This window comes from Nycticebus coucang, chromosome 13 (genome assembly GCF_027406575.1).
Source record: "Nycticebus coucang isolate mNycCou1 chromosome 13, mNycCou1.pri, whole genome shotgun sequence".
NCBI classification, from domain to species: Eukaryota; Metazoa; Chordata; class Mammalia; order Primates; family Lorisidae; genus Nycticebus; species Nycticebus coucang.
In genome coordinates, this window is record NC_069792.1 from 42,040,223 (window position 1) to 42,051,077 (window position 10,855).

The window sequence follows — 10,855 nt, forward strand, 5'->3', positions numbered from 1 at the left end:
TCATAAAGTCCCATAATTCTGACAGTGAACGTTCTGCTTTCTCTCTCTTCTTTTCTGCCTCTTTTACTGTCTGAGTTATCTCAAGAACTTTGTCTTCTACCTCTGAAATTCTTTCTTCTGCATGGTCTAACCTGTTGCTGATACTTTCCATTGCATCTTTAAGTTCCCTAATTGACTGTTTCAGTTCCTTCAGGTCTGCTATATCCTTTTTATATTCTTCATATCGTTCATCTCTTATTTGATTCTGTTTTTGGATTTCCTTTTGGTTATTTTCCACTTTATTAGCAATTTCCTTCATTGTTTCCATCATTTCTTTAAAAATATGGAACGCTTCACGAATTTGCGTGTCATCCTTGCGCAGGGGCCATGCTAATCTTCTCTGTATCGTTCCAATTTTAGTATATGTGCTGCCAAAGCGAGCACTCTGTTTCATTTTTCATATGCAAGTGTGAGTTATTATAAATTAGTTTCACAGTAGTACTGAGTACATTGGATATTTTTTCCATTCCTGAGATACTTTACTAAGAAGAATATTTTTCAGCTCCATCCATGTAAACATAAAAGAGATAAAGTCTCCATTTTTTAGTGCTGCAAAGTATTCTATGTTTTACATATACCACAATTTATTAGTCCATTCATGGGTTGATAGGCACTTGGGCTTCTTCCATGACTTGGCAATTTTGAATTGAGCTGCAATGAACAATCTGGTGCAAATATCTTCGTTGCCAAATCATTTTTGGTCCTTCGGATATACACCTAGTTGAGGAATTGCAGGAGCAAACAGCAGGTCTACATTGAGATCTGTAAGTGTTCTCCAAACTTCCTTCCAAAAGGAACGTACCAGTTTGCATTTTCACCAGCAGTGCAGAAGTGTTCCCTTTTCTCCACATCCACGCCAACATCTGTAGTTTAGGGATTTTGATGTGGGCTACTCTTACTGGAGTTAGATGGTATCTCAGAGTGGTTTTGGTTTGCAATTCTCTGATGATTAATGATGATGAGCATTTTTTCATGTGTCTGTAGACCATGCACCTGCCTTCTTCAGAGAAGCTTCTATTCATATCTTTTGCCCACAGTGAAATAGGATCACTAGTTTATTTCTTATTACTAAGTTTGAGTTCTCTGTGGATTCTGGTTATTAGACTTTTGTCGGAAATATAACTTGCAAAACTCCTCTCCCATTCTGAGGGCTGTCTATTTGCTTTACTTAGTGTGTTCTTGGCAGTGCAGTAGCTTTTTAATCTGATCAGATCCCAGTAATGTATTTTTGATGTTTCTTCAATTGCCCAGGATTTCCTCCCCATAAAGTATTCTCCCAGGCCAATTTTTTTAAATGTTTCCCCTACACTCTCTCTAAGAATTTTTGTAGTTTCATGTCTTAAGTTTAAGGCCTTTAACCAGTGAGAGTCAATTTTTGTTAGAGGAGAAAGGTGTGAGTCCAGTTTTAGTCTTTTACAGGGCACCAGCCAATTCATCCAGCACCATTTCTTGAATAGGGAATCTTTCCCCCAGTTTATACTTTTGATAGGCTTATCAAAAATCAAAAGACAATAAGTGTCTGGGTTCACCTCGTGGTCTTCAGTTCTGTTCCATACATCTACCTCTCTATTTTTGTGCCAGTACCATGCTATTTTGATCACTATCAATTTATAATATAGCCTGAAGTCTGGAAGCATGATTCCTCCCAATTTGTTTTTATTTCTCAGTAATGTCTTGGCTATTCGAGGTTTTTTTCTGTTTCCATACAAAATGAAATAGTAATTTTTCCAGGTCTTTAAAGTATGACAGAGGTGCTTTAATAGGGATCACATTAAATTTGTAGATTGCTTTAAGTGGTGTAGACATTTTAGCAATGTTGATTCTTCCCAGCCATGAGCATAGTATATTTTTCCTTTTGTTAACGTCTTCAGCTATTTCTTTTCTCAGAGTTTCATAGTTCTCTTTATAGAGATCTTTCATGTTCTTAGTTAGATACACTCCCAGATATTTCATCTTCTTTGGCACTATCGTAAAAGGAATAGAGTCCTTGATTGTTTTTTCCCCTTGACTATTGTTGATATATATAAAGGCTACATATTTGTGAGTGTTAGTTTTGTTAGTTTTGAGATGTTGCTGTATTCCTTGATCACTTCTAGGAGTTTTGTAGTTGATTCCTTGGGGTTTTCCAGATATATAATCGTATCATCTGGGAAGAGTAACAGTTTGATCTCCTCCTGTCCTATTTGGATCCCCTTGATTGCCTCCTCTTGCCTGATTGCAATTACTAAGACTTCCATTACAATGTTAAAAAAAAACAGTGGAGACAGTGGGCATCCTTGCCTGGTTCCTGATCTGAGTGGAAATGATTTCAATTTTACTCCATTCAATACAATATTGGCTGTGGGTTTGTTGTAGATGGCCTCTATTAGTTTAAGAAATGTTCTTTCTGTACTTATTTTCTTAAGTGTTCTGGTCAAGAAAGGATGCTGGATATTATCAAAAGCTTTTTCTGCATCAACTGAGAGAATCATATGGTCTTTGTTTTTTAATTTGTTTATGTGATGTATTATATTTATGGATTTACGTATATTGAACCATTCTTGGGACCCTAGGATGAAACCCACCTGTTCGCAATGTATAATTTGTTTGATGTGTTGTTGGATTCTGTTTGCTAGGATCTTATTGAATATTTTTGCATCAATAGTCATTAGAGATATTGGTCTATAATTTTCTTTTCTTGTTGGGTCTTTTCCAGTTTTGGGTATCAGGGTGATATTTGCTTCATAGAATGTGTTGGGAAGTATTCCTTCTTTTTCTATGTTTTGGAAAAGGTTAAGTAATATAGGTACTAGTTCCACTTTAAAGGTTTGGTAGAATTCTGATGTGAAGCCATCTGGTCCCGGGCTTTTCTTTTGGGGGGAGATTTCTTATTGTTGATGCTATTTCAGAACTTGTTATAGGCTTGTTCAACATTTCAACTTCTTTCTGGCTAAGTCTAGGAGGGTGGCATGTTTCCAAGTATTGATCTATTTCCTTCAGATTTTCATACTTCTGAGAATAGAGTTTTATGCAATATTCATTAAGGATTTGTTGAATTTCTTAGGAGTCTGTTGTTATTTGGCCTTTATCATTTCTGACTGATGAAATTAGGGATTTTACTCTTCTAAACTTCTGGTTAGGTTAGCCAAAGTTTTATCTGTTTTATTGACCTTTTCAAAAAAACCAACTTTTTGATTGGTTGATCTGTTGTACGATTCTTTTGTTTTCAATTTCATTTAGTTTTGCTCTAATTTTAGTTATTTCTTTTCTTCTGCTAGGTTTAGGGTTGGAATGTTCTTCCTTTTCCAGTTTCTTGACATGTCCCATTAAGTTTTTGACTTCCTCTCTTTGCATTCTTTTGAGGAAGGCTTGCAATGCTATGAATTTCCCTCTTAGGACTGCCTTTATGGTATCCTAGAGGTTCTGATAGTTCATGTCTTCATTATCGTTTGGTAATTTCCTTCTTAATCTCATCAATGACCCAGCAATCATTCAGCAAGTGGTTATTTAGTTTCCATGTTTTTGTATGAGTATGCAGATTCCTGTTGTTACTGAGTTCAACTTTTATTCCATGATGGTCTGAGAAAATACAAGGAATGATTTCTATTCTTTTAAATTTGCTGAGGTTAGACTTGTGACCTAAGATTTGATCAATTTTGGAGGATGAGCCATGGGCCGAATACACTCAATGTGTATTCAGTTTTGTTAGGATGAAATGTTCTGTAGATGTCTGTTAAATGCAAATGTTGAATGGTTATGTTAAAGTCTAAAATTTCTTTGCTTAGCTTCTCATTGGAGGATTTAACTAACACTGTCAAAGGGGTGTTAAAATCTCTGACTATTATGATGCTGGGGAAAATCACATTGCTCATGTCCATTAGAGTCTCTCTTATAAATTGAGGTGCATTCTGGTTGGGTGCATAAATGTTAATAATTGAAATCTCATCATGCTGAATATTGCAACTAACAAATATGAAGTGACCATCCTTGTTGTTCCTTACATCGGTTGATTTAAAGCCTATTGTATCTGCAAATAAAATTGCAACACCTGCTTTTTTCTGATTTCCATTTGCCTGAATTATAGATAACCATCCCTTCACCCTGAGTTTATGTCTATCTTTTAAGGTAAGGTGAGATTCTTGAATGCAGCAGATATCTGGCCTGAGTTTTTGTATCCAGTCAGCCACCTGTGCCTCTTTTGTGCCTCTTTAGAGGGCAATGTAAGCCATTCATATTAATTGAGAGTATTGATAAGTCAGATAGTATTTTGAGTATTGAGTTTTTTAAAAGTCCAGTGGACATTTTTAATCCTTTCACCACTGTGGTAGTTGGAATTTGATCAAAAGTTTCTGAGTGAGTTTACTTTTATGGTGGAGGATTGTGCTGTTCATTATTGAGGATAGGTCTGAGAATATCCTAGAGAGATGGTTTAGTTATGGCAAATTTCTTCAACATGTGAATGTCATTAAAATATTTAATTTCTCCATCATAAATGAAACTCAGTTTCACTGGATACAGAATCCTGGATTGAAAGTTATTTTGTTTAAGGAGATTAAAGGTCAATGACCACCCTCTTCTAGCTTGAAAGTTTTCAGCAGAGAGATCTGCAGTCATTCTAATATTCTTCCCCTTGTAGGTTATTGTTTTCCTACGTCTGGCTGCTTGCAGAATTTTCTCCTTCATATTAACTTTGGCAAAGCTAATTATAATGTGTCTATGAGAATTTTTATTTGGGTTGAGTTATGCCAATGTTCTGAAACTGTCTGCTATTTGAATTTCAGAATCTCTTGGCACGTTTGGAAAATTCTCTTTGATGATTTCATGAAGTAAAGCATCTGTATCTTTCGCAGCAACCTCATCACCTTCAGGAATTCCTATGAGAGGAATATTAGATCTCTTCAAATTATCCTAGAGCTCTCTGAAGAGAATGATCCATTTGTGTTCTCCACTTCTTTTCCTCTTTGAGCATTTGGGAGAGTTCAAAAGCTTTGTCTTCAGTGACAGAGATCCTTTCTTCTGCCTGCTCCATTCTGTTACTGAGGGATTCTACTGTTTTTCTTAGATCTTTGAGGGCTGCAAGTTCTTGCCTGAATGTGTCAAAATCTTTGGCTTTTGTCTTTGAATTCAATGAATTCTTGAGACATCCTTTGAATTACTCCTTGAAATTCTTATTCCATCTTTACCTCCATTCTGTTGATTTTATTTGCTATCCAAATTCTGAACTCAATTTCTAACATTTCAGCCATTTGTTTATGAATGGGATCTTGTGCTGTGTCTGCCATATTGTTCCTTGGGGGAGTTGATCTACTCTGATTATTCATGTTGCCAGAGTTTTTCCACTGATTCTGCCTCATGATTGTTTTTCACCGTTGGATAGATGGGCAGGTAAGGTGAAATTGGATTGAGAGTTCCTGGCATTGTGGTTAACCAGCCCTTTGTTAAGGATCTGGGACTGATGACTGCAGCTTTTTCCCCTATAGCTTTGCAAAGGACCCATACAGGATTACAGTCTGAGGCTGAGGAAACCTGCTTGGTGTGGTGGGGTTAGGTGGCTCTGTCTTATATTCAGCTGGTTCTTGTCTGATCCTATTGGATCAGTGACTCTGGTGAAGTCTTATCTGTGGATAAACACAAGCAACTAAGACAGCCCAGCCCCATGGACAACAACTGGAAGAGGAAAATCAACCCTTCCCATTACCACACAACCAGGGTACCACCTGAGAGGGTCCTTGGGTGATTGGCCCAGGTTAGGAGTTCCAAACCAATTGACCCAGTCAGTACAAATTATCAAGTGGGAGAGTTTGAAAGGTCTCCAGCAACTAGATGGCAGAGGTCTACTGGCTGCTCAAAGTTGGCTCACTCTGGTGCTCTGTGGAGTCATAAAGGCCCACTCAGTAACAGAGTTGGACCAGGGAACTATGTCTCTTTTGCCACTTTGCTTCTCCTTCATGCCCAGTCACTGGTGACCGCACAGGGCTAAGGTCCTGCTCCCTCCAATAGGCAGATGTGCCAGGGCTTTGTGCCTCTCAGAGTCAAAGGAAGGTCAATGCCCCCACATCCCAGCCACTGCCCTCTGCCACCAGCCAACTGGGGGAGCTGGGGGATGTGCCTTAGGTACTCAATAGCTGTCTGCCTTGGGTACTCAATAGACATTGGCAAGTGTTCCACTTGAAGTCAGTCTAATCCTGAGGGTAACAAGTCAGCAAATGCTTTTCTCCCTCAGCCACCACGCCTTTGCAGCACCAGTAATCCCTATAGAGCAAGTTCTGGTTTCCTCTGGCAGTCCTCAGAGTTGGGAAGGTGTCTCTCCAAGATTAGACCCCAGCGGGATAGTTCTATTGTTGCTGAATCTTTGTGGGAAGTGACCCTGTGCAGCTCCCAGGTGACTGCCACAGCCAGGGAGTTCTGGCTGTAGGAGCAGCTCTGGGACCGCCAGGCACACGGATCCAGCAGCAGGGTGGGGGACGCTGTACATGGTTCTGGCAGTGCCTGGCACTTGGTGACTTCGGCAAGGAGAGCCATCCCATTCATTTCAATAGGAGTTGCCAGCATTATATCCTCTATCTCCTCCAAAACACCTCTTGTTTATAAACTTTTATCTTTTTCCCCAGGGTTCCTCGTCATTCCTAGATGATTGCTTATGGTGCATTTCTTTGCATCAACATGTTCATATGTGAAAAGCATACAGCATGGCTCAGCACCCATAAACAGTGGTTACAGCACCAGCCACATACGCCAAGGGTGGTGGGTTTGAACCCAGCCCAGGCCTGCTACAACAAAAAATATTCGGGCATTGTGGCAGGGGCCTGTAGTCCCAGCTATTTGGGAGGCAGAGGCAAGAGAATTGCTTAAGCCCAGGGTTGGAGATTGCTATGAGCAGTGATGCCAAGCACTCTACTGAGGGTGACAAAGTGAAACTCTATCTGAAAAAAAATTTTTTTCAATATTAGAAAAAAAAAAAGAAAAGAATACACGATGCTTTTATTTTCTCATTATTAATGTGTCATGTGTATTTGGGAGACATGGGGCAATGAAGAAAGAAGCTACTAAATATCCCAGTTGACATTAATATACTTTTTAAAAAGCAGCAAGACAAATACATGATAAAGAGACATATCTTCTTCCCTGATGCCTTCCACCTGTATTCACATCATTAAGTCTCCTCACACTGAGAAAAGCAGACTCATTCCTTCTTTATATTTGCTTTCAGCTATGAAATCATGCCAGTATTACATAGGGAGTCTGTCTGCTTCGATCCAAAAGGAAAGAGACTCTTGTGAGCCTGTAATTATCAGTAAGTAAGGAGGAAATTGATTTGGTCAAGGTATCTATAGCCATTCACTAAATCTTTAGAGAATGTTATTTAATGAGATTCCCAAATTTCCAATAACATTCCCAGAGAATTTCTATTTGAGAGCTTCTAGTCCTTCTAAATGTTCCATTCCTTCCCAATCAACACTACAAGGTCTATATGAATAGGTCCAGTTTTTAAAAGTGAGGAACTTTTAAAACTGCAGATACTTGAGGTAATATGCCCCTGAATATATAATACTATATGGCCAAACTGGACTCAAGCTGAAGTCTTTCTGAAGACCAGGGTCATACCCCTGACCACGTGGGTCTATGTTGCCTTTGCAATAATCATGTGCTCCCTCCCCATGCAATTTGGCTGGTGCTTGGGTTGCTGCCAGTTTGTACTTTAATTCTTATTTATATCTCTAGTCCAACAGCTCAGAAACTGAGAAACTGTAGCTCTCAAAATGTAATTAGTATTCCTGGGGGAATGATGCTCTATTAGACAATGCCAAAGAGTCCACTTAACTTAGAACTTCATGGAGCCTTTAAAATGCACATACACGTTTTGAGTTACCAAAAGGAGGAGAAAGCAAGAAGAGTTTCCCAAACTTATTTATTATAAAACTCTTGAAGTGTCTGTGTGTATATATACACATGCTTTGGGGAAAGTGATTGGGGTGGATAAAAAATATTTGTTACAATTTCAAGAGACATTAATGTTCTACAAAAATTTTAAGAATACTAAACAAGACAGTCAAATGTAGCATTTATGTTTTAATTTGAGACAAAGTTTCAGTGGTTTAAGGCTTTTTTTTCTTCACCTTTTCAGCACCTTTTTGCTGTGAAAACAACTTCCCCAATTTTAAATGGAATATTAAAGAGAGTAAATGGAAATGGAGTCTTTATTAGGAAAGACTTCTGGTATTTTGCAGCCAATTTCTCTCTTTAATTTGATTTACTTTATTGCCCAGGCTGGTAGTAGTGGCTGGGAGGGAGAGATGATATAAGAAGTAAAAGAGAAAAATAATCTCGAATGTGAGATGCATAAATTAAAGACATTATACCCAAAATAGTTATTTTTCCCAGGTAGACTTCAAATCTCTGGGGCTAACAAGATGATAAAATTCTAACGCAGTTTTCTTTTCTTGTTTTATTTATGATATTCTACATTACATTTGATTTTTACTTATAAAAAAATCAATGATACGAAATACAGTCAAATGAATCACCATAGCTGACCACCTCTTTGACTTGACCTAATTTTCATAGACAGGACATGTACCTATCAGTACAGTAGGCCTAGTTCCTTATATTGACCACTTCTGCATGTGGACCTGTTTGTTATGGTCCCTAGGGTTGTCAACTAACAGAGGTTCTACTGTAGTTTAAAAATAAAATGAGTATGATAGTCTTAAATACCTTCTTATTGGAGTCTAGCAGGAAAAGCTGTCTTGCGAGGAATCTGGCTTTTGCATCAGAGAGAAGGTACAGACACTGACCATCTCTCTCTCTTGTCAGCAGGTTTCAGACTCTCCAAGAAATTTTGTAAACTGTAAGCACCGAAGAAGACTCCAAATGCCACTCATGGAAGGAATCTTAAAGGCATTGACACTTTTGAATTTGATTTAGTTTCAAAAACAGAGTTAGGTTAGAATTCATCTTGACTTCTGATACGAACTGTGTGAAGAAGTTTAGGTAAGCATTTCACATGGAGAGAGATGTCAGGAATTCAGAACATTCCATAAAGACACCTGGAAATTCAGAGTAAGTAAAGGGCAGGGCTTCACTGTATTTGTGTTATGATAAAGTAGACTGTTATCACCTGGAGCAAGGCACTGCCAGCTTGCTGAGGACTTTCACTGACAAATCAAATATGTTTAAGGTTGGGTTGAACAGGAAGGAATCAAGGCCTCCTTGTTTTACTACCGCGCCCGTGGCAATCTTGTGTTCACATGCAATTTAAATTTGAATTTCAGTGGACAGTTGGTCTTCATGCCAACTTTACAGGCAAGTAGGTAATACTGTGAAAGAACAAAGTATAAAAATATTCACTTCCTGCTTTTTTTAAAATTTAGAGTTTGGATGTGCAAAGGCACTCGGAGGTCTTCGATAAAGTTCCTCAGTGAAGGACAGAAGTCAGACTACGTGCTGAGACATTCATTGAAGTGTGGTGGGAGCCAGGAAATTACAGTTGCCCCAAATCCCAGGGCTTTACTCTAAGTTATCTTCTAAAGAGAGGATAGGTTCTTCAAGAGGAAACTTTTGGAATAATACAAAGCCATATACATTGTGGGTTTGCCACTTTTGCAGTGTCATATTTGGAAATGCATCCTGAACTTTCACAAGGACTGCAGGGAGAGTCACTTCACAGCTCCGGCTGCTGGGCAGCCAGCCTGGACATGGCAGATGCTTTGAACCAGCGTGATGAAACACTCTCTGACTGCGAAGAGCCCAGAGCTGGCAGAAATTCTCACAGTCCCCTAAGCCAACTTTGTTCAAGGCCCATTCCATCCTAAAAGAATATACTTAACAGAATTTTGCTTCATTTACTATGTAGATTTGCATGAATTATCTCCTAATAAAAAGGCTGGGGTTCTGAGTCGAGTAGGGTTTGAACTCTGGCTCTGCCATCTACAAGCTGAGTGTCACTGGGCACATTACATCTCTTCCCTGGGTCTTAATCTCTTTATTTATAAAGTGGGGATAATAATATAATTGAAAGGATTTCAAAAGACAGCAAATGAAAAACATAGGTAAAATATGCTTGTTAAACTGGCCTAGTTCATAGTAGATATCTCCAAATGTTTGTTCAGCTTTAAATGGTTTATATATTGTTTTATTAAGGGAGTAGAAAACTAGCTTGCAGTTAAATGTATTACAGTTATCTGTAATTGTGGACTAAGAGGTAGAAATACTCAAGTTATTCCAAGAACATCATTTTCTTTAGAGCATATTGATGAAATCTTAAAATGTACACTTTGAGAGTTATTGTGACTCACTCTGATTCACTGGGCAGTGAATCTATTTAGATTCAAATCCCCATTATAATCCCTCTTAATTGGGTGAACCTGTTATTTAATCTCTCAATGTCCCTGTCTCCTCATCTATAAAACAGGAATCATATTAATAACTACCTCATAGGGTTAACTTTAAGCATCTGACATATAGTACAAATCAAATCCATATCAGCTCTCCTCTGAATTATTATTGTTCTATTAAAATTATTATTAGGAATTATCCATTATTCTCTCCATATTCATTAAAATAGCTACGGTTACACTGTGCTAACAACCTCAAAATTTCAGTGGCTTAAAACAACAAAGATTTCTTAATAGCTTATGCCAAATGACCCACAAAAGTTAGGAGAAGCTCTGCTCATAGCTCTGTTCATCACAGTCCCTCAGCAAGGCATACTATTTATGCTGACATAAGCAAAACCAGAACTTTTGGAGAGAAAGAGGACTATTTCATTCTTGAAACTGAGAATTCTTAAGCAAGGAAGGCAGAAATGTCCATGTAAAGGACATTAATTAATTTCTTT

General features: G+C 38.2%; 1 non-coding gene across 1 annotated transcript; it reads right to left on the bottom strand.

Annotated features, from left to right (window-relative positions):
- Positions 1–316: 316 nt before the first annotated feature.
- LOC128564251 (U6 spliceosomal RNA) lies at positions 317–423 on the bottom strand. Its single transcript, XR_008374092.1, has one exon. It is a non-coding gene; the product is annotated as a U6 spliceosomal RNA (small nuclear RNA).
- Between the last annotated feature and the right edge of the window lie 10,432 nt (positions 424–10,855).